Source organism: Mastomys coucha, unplaced genomic scaffold (genome assembly GCF_008632895.1).
Source record: "Mastomys coucha isolate ucsf_1 unplaced genomic scaffold, UCSF_Mcou_1 pScaffold15, whole genome shotgun sequence".
Lineage (NCBI taxonomy): Eukaryota > Metazoa > Chordata > Mammalia > Rodentia > Muridae > Mastomys > Mastomys coucha.
Genome location: NW_022196897.1, coordinates 118,236,403 through 118,248,668, shown reverse-complemented (window position 1 = coordinate 118,248,668; position 12,266 = coordinate 118,236,403). Strand labels below are relative to the sequence as shown.

Below are 12,266 nucleotides of genomic sequence, written 5' to 3'. Positions count from 1 at the left end.
GCAGGAGGCTGACTTTCCTTGAAGTTTTCGCCTCAAATACCACCATCACGCAAGTGTGCGTGGCAGTCCTCCAATCTGGCCTTCAATATAACAGTTTCCTTGGTCTGACATTGTCCTCTCTAGCTGGAGTAAAAAAAAAAAAAGTCTCTCCAGGAAAAGTTACACAACAGATATTGACAAGGGGATGGAAAAACTGGAAGCCTTGCACAACACAGCATTGGTGGGAATATAAATTAGTCCAATCAGTGTAGAAAACTACGCTGAGGGTCTATGAAAATTCCAGAACAAGCATATGATCCTGTAGTTGGACCACATGTATGTATGCAAAGGAAATGAAATCAATATCCATCTCAAAAAAGAAATCTCTACTCCTGTGTTTAACTTAGCACTCTTCACAATAGCCAAGAGATGGGAACAACCCAAGTGTCCATCAGTGATTGCATGGTTTTTTTTAAAGGTACATATGTACAATGCAATAGTACTCAGCCATTAAAAAGTGACATTCTGTAATTTACAACCACATAGACATAGCTGGAAGATATTACATTAAGACAAGCACATCAAGTACACAAAAACAAATACTGTATGATCTCATATGTGCAACCAAAGCAGTCATCACAGAGAAGACAGTACGGAGGTTAGCAGGGGCTGCAGGTGGCAGTGGCAATAGGTGTCGAAGTGAAAACATTTCAGTTAGATAAGGAGAACTGGGCAAGGAAGGGATCTACCACTCAGCACACTGACTACAGTTAATAATGTGTTGTGTTGTATCCTCAGGAGATGCTGAAGTAGGTAGCAAATGTCCTCCCCACAAATGGTACCTGTGTGAGGGGAGAACATACATAACCTAACCAGAATGAGCCATCCTGCTGTATGTATATGCTTAAACACATTGTGGTGTATATAGAATTTTACTTGTCTATTGAAAGTATATATAGTGTGGAAATACTTCTCAGTGGAAACATAATGTGTTCTTTAGAGACAGGGTCTCTTTGGAGTGCAGAGTAGGTACAGGTTGGAACTCACTGTGTTTTCTAGGCTGACCTCAAACTCGCAGCAGACTTTTGCTCTCAGGTTCTCAAGGGCTGTGCTTTCAGGAATGTCATCACCTCCGATCCTTTTTTTTTTTTTTTCTTTTTTCTTTCTGATAACCACTTGCCTCATAAAGGTTTTCTTTTTCTTCTGGTGGTGCTGGGGCCCTTGAACGTGCTAGGTAAACTCTTTACTACTGAGCCTCATCTCTAGCCCTTAAAAGTTTTGGGGCATGGCAGACTGTATACATTTATGCAAACAGGCACACATATATAATTTTTGTATTGAGAAGGGGTCAGGACTTGTGTTAGGGCTACTTGTCCTGGAATTCACTGTGTAGAACAAGCTGCCCTGTAACTTACAGAGATCCATCTGCCTCTGGGTCCTGAGAGTTGGGATTAAAGAGTTGTACCACCAACCGGGTGGTGGTGGTACATGCCTTTAATCCCAGCACTTGAGAGGCAGAGGGAGGCGGATTTCTGAGTTTGAGGCCAGCCTGGTCTACAAAGTGAGTTCCAGGACAGCCAGGGCTATACAGAGAAACCCTGTCTCAAAAAACCAAAACAAAACAACAACAACAACAACAAAAACAAAAACAAAAAAGTAAGAGTTGTACCACCAAGCCTGGATCACATGTACAAGTTTAATGTTGGTTCTGAATATAAGAGAAAATATGTGAGGCTGGGCAGAGTGGCATATAATGTTGATTCTGAATATAAGAGAAAATATGTGAGGCTGGGCAGAGTGGCATATATCTTTAATCCCAGCCAGGGATGTTTGTCTTTTTGGTTTAATATGTTTTCCAGTGTGTCTATTTTCTGTAGTATCAGGATTTCATTTTTCTCTCCTCCGCCTCCCCCAAAGGTGGTGTGTGTGTGTGTGTGTGTGTGCATATATATATATATGTGTGTATACACGTATACACACACACACACACACACACACACACACACACACACACCTGGCTGTCTTGGACCTCACTGAGTTGACTAGATCAGGCGGCCCTCAAACTCATAGAGATCTGCCTGCCTCTGCAACCTGGCTCTGTAACCTGGGTGCTGGGATTAAAGCTATGTACCACCACACTCAGCTCATTTTTTTTATGTCTATATATAATTTCATTTTGTATCTATACAACATTTGCCTTATCCGTTCTTCTGCTGATGGCTACCTAGACTGCCTCTTTAAAGCAGGGTCTTTCAGAGTAGCTCAGCCTAGTCAGGAAGTTACTGCGTAGCCTAGGCGTCTTTGAAACTTTGAATTCTGCTATCTTATCCTCCTCAGTACTGGGATCAAAGGCTCTTGGCATCCTTAACGAATGCCTTTCAGTAATGTACTCAAGATAGACCTTACTGTATAGACTAAAGTAGTACACAGGGAACCAGAGAAACCTTGCCAAGAATGTCTGACTTCAGCTGCTTTTATCAGTAAGGTTTGAACCCTGTACTGGCTGGTTTTGTGTGTCAACTTGACACAGGCTGGAGTTATCACAGAGAAGGGAGCTTCAGTTGGGGAAGTGCCTCCATGAGATCCAGCTGTGGGGCATTTCCTCAATTAGTGATCAAGGGGGTAGGGCCCCTTGTGGGTGGTGCCATCCCTGGGCTGGAAGTCTTGGGTTCTATAAGAGAGCAGGCTAAGCAAGCCAGGGGAGGCAAGCCAGTAAGGAACATCACTTCATGGCCTCTGCATCAGCTCCTGCTTTCTGACCTGCTTGAGTTCCAGTCCTGACTTCCTTTGTGATAAACAGCAATATGGAAGTAAGCCGAATAAACCCTTTCCTCCCCAACTTGCTTCATGGTCATGACATTTGTGCAGGAATAGAAACCCTGACTAAGACAAGCCCTAACTGATTTTTCTGTCATTATCTTTAACAATGATTTCAGAGATTACAAAAGACAGCACTCCATGATGGCCAATGCCTGGGCTCATCTACTCCAAAATGACTAGCAACAAATGATTAACTCTGCTCCCCACTTCTCTTGTACCTCCTCCTTCTCTTCCTCCTTCTGCTTTCCCCATTCCTCCTCTCTCCTTCCCTCTGTCCTTTCACGCTCCTCCTTTGCCACCCCCTCTCCCCTCCCATAGTTTCCCTGCTGGTGCTGTGAGGGTGCACAATGGCCTCACTGTACCCTTCTAATCCTTAGCTAAGGGTAGTATGTCTGGGAACCCTAAGGAGGATGGATTATGAGTTACAAAATGTATTATGTGTTTAGAGTTCTCTTGAGTTGTGCCCTTTTTTGTTTTCTCTTCCTGGTATCCGGGAGCTCCTTGAAATTACTGTATAAAACCCAGCAGGTAGGGAGGGGGATGAAAATTTGATGACGTAGGCCTTGAACTTTCAGCCCTCCTCCTTCAGCCTCCTAAACAGCTGGGATTCTAGGCCACTGCCACCAGGCTCCATTCTCAATTATTTTCTTTAATTAAAACTTCCTTGTAATTTATTTTTGAGTCAGACATGGTGGCTTGTGCCTCTAATTTCAGTATTTAGGAGGTGGGGCCAGGACAAAGAGTTCTGTGCCATCTCCAACTACCTAATGAGTGGGCTTGAGGGCAGCCTGGGCTACATAAGACCCTGACTCAAAAAATTAAATATAAAAGCTTGGGATAGTAACTGAATCACCTTTTTGTGCTGAGACAAAACAGATCATTGGCTTAAAGGAAGGAAGGCTCATTTTGACTGTTGATTTCAGACATTCTAGTTTACAGCTACTTGACTCTGTGGCTTCTGGGCCACCTGGTCATGACATAGCTAAAGAGGTCTGTTCACTTAGTGAGAGAGAAGGGGCAGGGCTAGCTTCCCCTCAAATGCAAATCCACAATGACTAAACTTCCTCCTTCTAGACTCCACCTTCTGAAGGCTCCGCCATCTCCTAACAGTGACATACAGGTCTTCAGTGACATTCAAGAGCTAAACTACAAATGAGATGTAATAGTGCAGCACCCTGCCTGAAATCCCAACACTCATGAGAGTGAGGCCAGCCTGGGCTACACAGCAAGACTCCGTTCCAGAAATAAAGTAAGCAGTCACGCCAAACAAGAGATCTCAACTATAGCACTTTGATTCGTCGGAGGGTAATAATGTCCCTTGAAGTTTATATATTTTATCTGTTTAAGTTGGGCCTCCGTATATCAGAATGGCCTCCAGTGTTCTATGTGGCCAAGTCCTGGGATTATATAGGCTTGTATCACTGTACCTAAGCAACTTTTTGTTTTGTTTTGTTTTGCAAGTGATATACATTATTTTATTACAAATTAGAAAACAATTTACTGGTAATACAAATTCCTATTAAGTTAATTTTGCTACCATAAGAATCTAAAGAGGGGACTGGAGAGATGGCTCAGCGGTTAAGAGCACTGACTGCTCTTCCAGAGGTCCTGAGTTCAATTCCTAGCAATCACATGGTGGCTCACAACCATCTGTAATGGGATCTGATGCCCTCTTCTGGTTTGTCTGAAGATAGCTACAGTGTACTTATATATAATAATGAATAAATCTTTGGGCCAGAGCAACCGGCCTGGAGTGAGCGGGGCTGGAGCAAGCAGAGGTCCTGTGTTCAATTCCCAGCAACCACATGATGCCTCACAACCATCTGTATAGCTACAGTGTACTCATATACATAAAATAAATAAATAAATAACTCTTTTAAAAAATAAATAAATCTTTAAAATAATAAATTAAAGAAACTGTTAAATATTTAGAAATATTCAACATCAAAAGCTTTAAATCTAACTACATGTTGTAGCCCCTGAAAAAGCCATAAAGTTTTTTTTTTTAAAGTATTTTCTTTACAAAGAATTTCATCAGCTATACAAAAATCTGTTCATTTTTTGTACTGAAGCTAATGTTGAACTGCACTTGAATTTTGCATTTTTAGCAAAATAGTTGCCTGAACACATATACTCCATACATTTTAGGACAGCCATATATTCTTATTTTCCTCTTCTTCCTCCTCCTCCTGCTCCTCCTCCTCCTCTTCCTCTTCTTCTTCCTTCTCTTTCTCCTCCTTCTTCTCCTCCTCCTCCTCTTCCTCCTCTTCCTCTTCCTCTTCCTCCTCTTCTTCTTCTTCTTCTGGTTTATTCCTCTTTCTTGAACCTGTTGGCCTACCAGGACCCTTCTTTCCTGCCTCACTTTTGCCCTTGGCATAGTATACAGAAATATCCATTTCATATTTCTCCTTTAGTTTAGCTGCTTTCTGCTCATGGTTATCTTTGGCAGATTGTTCAGACCACATCTCGCCCAATTTCTTTGCAGTATCTCCAACCGACAGGCCTGGGTGTTCACTTTTGATCTTTGGGCGATGTAAGAGCAAATCAGGAAGAAGGCAGATGCAGGTGGGTTTGGAGCTATAGCATCTCTCTTCTTCCCTTTCTCATCACCTTTTGAGGAACGTAGTTCTTCACTTCCCTGTCATAACAAGCTATTTCGCTCTTGGCCAAATCTTCACACTTTGACTTTTCCATTGCACACATAGTCTTCCTGGAGCATTTCCTCAAGAATTCAGCGAAGTTGAAGAAGAAGTCAGAGTGCTCCTTCTTGTGTTCCTCCCAGCAGGCCTACACAAAGAAGAAGACAGGCATAACATTTTGCCCCTCAGCTTGTTGGGATCCCATGTAGATGGCAAGGGGTCTACCTGGCCTGAGCCCTTCCCTCAGAGCTCAACAGAGATACTTCCTTCCCCAAGCTCCAGTGAGAACTGGTTTATCACTAACACAATCCTCAGTCTCTTGTTTTGCCATACGTAGACAACTTAATGAAGACTTTTCACAAAATAAAATGTTGGAAAGATGACTCAGAGGGTAAAGGCACACAAAACCAAGCCTAAAGATGTGAGTTCAATCTCTGGGACCCACATGGTAGAGTGTCTCGGTCAGTATTCCATTAAGGCAACTCTTAGAATAAAAGGAAGCATTTAACTGAGGCTTGCTTACAGTTGTAGTGGTTTAGTCCTTGGCAGGGAGCATGGTGACAGGTGGGCAGACATGATCCTCGAGAAGTAGCTGAGAATTCAACATTCTGATCCACAGGCAGCAGGAACAGAGAGCCTCTGGGCTTGGAATAGGTTTTCTGAAACCTCAAAGCCTACCTACCCCAAGTGACATACTTCCTCCAACAAAGCCACACCTCCTAATCCTTTTCAAACAGTGCCACCCCCTGATGCTAAGCTTTCAAATACATGAGCCTATGGCAGCACTTCTCATTCAAACCACTGCACAGAGAGAAAGGTGGGCTGTGTCAAAGCCAAACAATTCAGTTCTTGAATACTGCCAAGAAAAAGCCACTCATGGAGTAAATGTCTTCTTTATAAATAAGTCTTCACTGCCAGGCAGTGGTGGCACACACCTTTAATCCCAGCACTTGGGAGGCAGAGACAGGCGGATCTCTGAGTTCGAGGCCAGCCTGGTTTACAGAGTGAGTTCCAAGACAGCCAGAGCTACACAGAGAAACCCTGTCTCAAAAATAAATAAATAAATAAGTAAGTAAATAAATAAGTCCTCACCAATTGCCCACACTCAACAGAATTTCATCACGTCCCAGGACCTGTTCATATCCCTGGTATCATATGTACAGTAAAAACCATCATAATTCAGAACATACAGTAGAGTTGAATGAGCTGAGTCATCTCAGGCAGCTTTCCTTGGTAGCACAGAATTCACACTGCAGAGAAGGAATGGCTGTATTCACAGCCAAGACTGCTTTGAACCCACTGAGGCTTTTTAATGAGATCTATGGCTAACCTTTGCCATGTCATCTTTGACCATTCATTGGTGTTCTTGAGATTGCTCCAGGACAACTTCATCTTTTTTTTTTTTTGAGAACTTCCAATTTCCCTTATGTGCTAATAACTCACTAATCTCCACCAGTAGATCAAAGACTTTGGTGGATCTCACCGGCATCAACTACTGTGGCGGCAGTCATCTGCTGGTTCATCTGGGGTTCAATGTCTATATTTGCTTTTCTGTTTATCTTTGTTTTTATGTTTTTTAAGACAAGGTTTCACTATGTAGACCATGCTGGCCTTGAGTTCACAGATCCACCTGCCTCTGAGTTGGTAAAATTCCTTTCCATGGGGAGAGACATAAACAATGTCTCTTCCTCCTTTTTCTCTTCATCATCTCTTCCTCCTCCTCCTTCTCTTCTTCCTCCTCCTCCCCCTCCTTCTCCTCCTCCTTCTCCTAAGTTCCCAAGGCAGAGGTATGATTCCGCCTAAGTTCATCTGGGAATCACTGAGTTTATTAGGCTTATCATAGAGCAATGGTGAGTGGCTATGCTCAGGAGCACAGATAATCTTAAAGAAGAAAAGCCTTCCCCATGGGTATTCATAATAGACACTTCTTCTCATTCTTTCCCACCCATATACTCTAACTTCTCCCAGAGCCCCTGAGGCCACATGCAAGTAGGGCAGAATTGCATTGAACTGCTTAGGAGGGGGACATTACGATCTTTGATGAGCAGGCCCAGATGGGCTCCTGCTGATGGTGGCAGTTTGGATCAGAAAATAGTCCTCCTGGGTGCTGAGGTTAAAGGCAAGTTCCACCATGCCTGGCTATCATTGTTTTTTGAGACAGGGTTTTGGGTATCCCAAGATGGTCTTAAACTTACTATGTAGCTGAAGATACACTGAGTTACTTCCTGACCTTCCCAGAGTGGAAGAGTCCTGAAGTCAATGACTGCTTCCCATCGTCTCTCTGTAGCAGCACAGTTGTGTCCTAGTCATGATACTTTATAAATAACTTGCTATCAACCCAAGCTCTCAGGTTACCAGTTTAAGAACTTGAACGGGTAAGCTATATGCATGTGAGAATGGGTGCCTAGAGACTAGAGGCAATGGATCCCATGGAGCTGAAATTACAGACTATGAGATACCTAAGGTGGATGCTGGGAACTGAACTTAGGTCCTCTAGAAGATCACTACATACTTTTAATCTATAAGCCAACTCTCTAAACCCCCAGAAATTATATTTATAATAAACTTCTGGAGGCTACTGGTTATTGGCAAATTACTTTAAAGAATCATTTTGCCGGCCGGTGGTGGTGCACGCCTTTAATCCCAGCACTTGGGAGGCTGAAGCAGGTGGATTTCTGAGTTTGAGGCTAGCCTGGTCTACAAAGTGAGTTCCAGGATAGCCAGGGCTACACAGAGAAACCCTGTCTTGAAAAACAAAAACAACAACAACAAAAAGAATAATTTTAAGAATTTTTTAAAATTCATTTATGTGCATTAGTGTTTCATGTGTCTGTGTAAGGGTATCATATTCCCCTGGAACTGGAGTTATAGACAGTTGTGAGCTGCCATGTAAGTGCTGGGAATTGAACCTGGGGCCCCTGGAAGAACAACTGGTGCTCTTAACCACTGAACCATCTCTCCAGCCCTCCATTTTAAGAACTTTTAAGTACAGAATTTTCTAAGTGTTTTTCTTAGCTTATTTTAATTTAATTTATTTATTTTTGTTTTCTGAGACAGGGTTTCTCTGTGTAGGCCTGGCTGTCCTGGAACTCTCTCTATAGACACTACTTTTCTTTTTGTTTATGATGACAGCTGCCTTCCCTTCCTTAATTAAGTGATGCATAAACATTAGCATATGAGCCCCTGGAGAGCCTTTTAAATCATAGATCTGGAGCCAAGGGTAGTGTCCAATTCCTGTTATCTCCACTGTTGGGAGGTAGGAGCAGGGCAGTCAGTAGTTCAAGGCCAACGTGGCTACATAACAAGTTCAAGGCCAAGCTGGTGTTCTGTTTGATGTTTTGTCAACTTAACCCAAACTCAGGTCGTCTGAGAAGAGGAAACTTCAAAGTGAGAGAATGCCTCTATCACCTCTGGCCTTTAGACAAATCTGCTGGGCATTTCCTTGATTAATGATTGATGTAGGCAAGCCCAGGCCATAAAGTTACCACCCCTGGGTTGGTGGTCCTGGTTGTTTTTTAAGAAGGCAAACTAAGAGGGCCAAGGAGCCAGAAGCAGCATTCCTCCATGGCCTCCACATCAGATCATGTGCCAGGTTCCTGCCCCGAGTTCCTGGCCCAACTTCTCTCAGTGATGGAGTGTGACCCTTTCCTCCCCAACTTACTTTTAGTCATGGTGCTTATCACAGCAATAGAGAGCAAACTAGAATACTGAAGAACACTGAGCTATGTGGTCCCATCTCCAAACCAAGCCACCACCAACAAAACCACACCCAGACATAAAGTAACGCTCACCCCCTTATCTCTGGCTCTCATCCTCAGAGGCTCCAATTCCATGGTTTAAGGCAGGGTTTGAGGATAGGTTTGTAACAAATCTCAGGAACACCGATGTGGCCTGATTGACCACACTTCGGGAATCGACACCTTAGCACAGGCTCATGTGGCCTTAACACTGTTGACATTAAGCCACGTTTATCATGGAGCAAGCCTGGGAGCTACAGGATGGGCATCCCTCTGCTCACTAGGTGCCAGTGGGGACAAAAACCTTTCAGATCCTCCCACGTGTCTTCTGGGACCTCCCCATTCTGTCAAAGCAAGACCCTGCTTCCATATCCCAAGTGTCATGTGTAGGCCTATCAGACACCTGCTCAGGGAATGAGAGGTGTAACTGAGTTAAAGCCCTTTGATGGTTTTTCCTGATCCTTTTCTTATGGTTTTTGTCTCACCATAGTAAAGCAGGAGAGGAAATCTTCCTGCTGCAACCAACTACAACCAGGAAAGACATTTTCCCAGCCTTCTCTGGCCAGGGGCATATCAGCATTATCAGCCTCCCTCTGTGTTCAAAAGGGCTGGCTTCCCGTGAGGAATTACATCAATGATACCACACAGGGAAAAGAAATGTGTCTTATCTTTCCAGGAGTGTGGAGTGATGTTGGATTTCCCCACCCAAGCCACACCCATACCACCCTACCCAGGAGAAGAAGAGCAGATGGGTCTAGCATCTGCCTCTGCTGTTGCTTATGGGCCCCTGGCATGACTATCCACGGGGCAGTCTGTGGAGACTGAGTGGTGGTGAGCGTCTCAGTAAGCTAGTGTGAGTCACTGAGCTTTATGACCCATCCAGACTGCAGAACCATGTAGGCAGTGCCTCTATCTCCAGGCTTCTCTGAGCCTCTACAGTGACACAGCTATGCCTTGAAGCTACAATACTCCATAGACAACACAACCTAAAACACTGCAAGGTGTCCATTTTAGAACCTGGGAAACGATGGAAAGACGATATGTTTGGCCAAGGTGCTGATGCTCCCCCATCAATAGCGTCATGCTAACAGCTGGCTCCCTCCAGTTATGCATCCCAGAGGCCCCATAGCAAAGGCCAGGAGCTAAGGATTTGAGGACCGCTGAAGACAGAAAGTCAGAGAGTTTGCAGACAATCCACTATCTGTGCTCATGTTCATTTGACTGCCTGGACTCCTTCTACAGCCACCTATCTCTAAATCTAGAGCAGCCTGATGAGGCTTCACTGTCCTGTCTGAGGTAACTGAAGAATAAACTGTTCCTTTTTAGATTGTCCTGGACCAAACATAAGCACCTTGCAATTTGTACCAGCCAGGTCCTCGGGCCAGGTTTGATGGATGCCGGCGGGTAGGTGATGCCTTGCTCACTGACCTGTGGTGGAGACTACTAGTTATTATACTCTCAGGACTGTGAAAGGGAGGTTCTTACAAGTTTTTGTGCGGCAGGACTTTCCAGCTCACTGACAGTGTGGGTGTATTTTATGATGTTTTCCTGGATTAATTGATTTCTTTTCAAAGGATGGGATAAAACCTGACAGACATCGCCAGTGCAGCTAAGCAGACGTAGCCTTTTGAGTATTTGTGGCCAGGGTACAAGTTAGTGTTGAATGGATCTGGTCCACGGAGGACCTTGCTGGGGCCAGAGCAGTCAGCTGTGTGGAACCCCCATCCCTGACGGAGCTCAGAGAAGTACTCCAACTAAAGAATCTACCTCTTCATACCATCCGTCTGGTGTACAAGGAGGAGATGATCTTGATTTTGGACCCACCTGATGACATTAAGAGGAGGTCCTCACTGACCATCTAGGGCCCTGAGGGGATCCCTATGCCAGAGGTCTGTCTGTTCAGCATGAAGCTCCTATTAGGCAAGGATTTCCCTCCCTCACCACCCAAGGCCTATTCCATAACTAAGACCTTCCACCCAGATGAGGGTGCCAATGGTGAGATCTGTGCCAACCTGTTCAAGAAGGACTGAACAGCTGAGCTGGGCAACCGACATGTGCTATTGACCAAGTGCCCACTGATGGACCCTAACCCAGAGCCTGGACTCAAGGATGAGGGTCCCTGCTTTTGGAGCACTATGAAGAGTATGCTGCCAGTGTCCTATCCATCCAGTGCACAAGTAGCACCAGCAGCTGGAGGGATGAAGGCACCTGGGACCTCATCATGGCGCTATAGCTGCTACACGGAGCCCACGACCCCAGGGGTCTAAGAGGAGCTAAAAGGCCCCGTGATGAAAAAGCATTCAGGATAGCAAGGTAAGTTAGCAGCCAAGAAAATGTTGGACCGGATGCCAGCACTGAGGAGACGGTAGTAGGCTCTTCGTTTTCCTTCCTTCCTTCCTTCCTTCCTTCCTTCCTTCCTTCCTTCCTTCCTTCCTTCCTTCCTTCCTTCCTTCCTCCATTCCGCACCTACACACACTGTGTCTAACTTAATTTATGACTGGGTCGGGAGCAGAGACGCACCTAAACCTGGATTTGTTTTTCTAAATAAAGCTGGAAAAGAAAATAAACCAAAAGGCTGACAGAGCTAGCTTGTAAGACAGACGAAAGCAGTGACAGAAGAGCGATTCGGCATGGAGACAGCTGAGAACAGGTCTGTGATCGGCTTGCCTCTTCCCATAGATGGGCTTTCTCTGCTCTTGCTCACGTGTTACTTATGACCCCGCCCCTCCTGCAGACGCTACCCAGGGCTCATCTGTCTGATACAAGACTTTAGGCAGAAAGAAACTGAAGAGCTCAGCTTGGGTCAGTCAGCTCTGAGGACAAGTAAGGCTTATGAATCATGAAGAGAAAGGAACAAGAAAAAATCCCCCAGAGGCAGATTTGAATCAGGGATTTGAGTATTTGATAGAATTTAGAATCAGTATGGCAACAAGTATCTGAGCACGTCTGTGTAGACCATCTAAATCAGGGTACCTGAGCTGAGAGAACGGGTTCTGTGGGCTGTTGTCTCAGACTGAATAAAGTAGAGAAAATGAGCTAAACACAAGCACGCATCCCTTTCTGTCTGGATACAATGTGACCAGCTCCCTGT

The 12,266-nt window shown here is 44.6% G+C and overlaps 1 pseudogene; it reads left to right on the top strand.

Moving 5' to 3' along the window:
- Window positions 1-2,777: 2,777 nt before the first annotated feature.
- On the top strand, window positions 2,778-11,544 carry LOC116091797 (annotated as a pseudogene).
- Window positions 11,545-12,266: the final 722 nt, after the last annotated feature.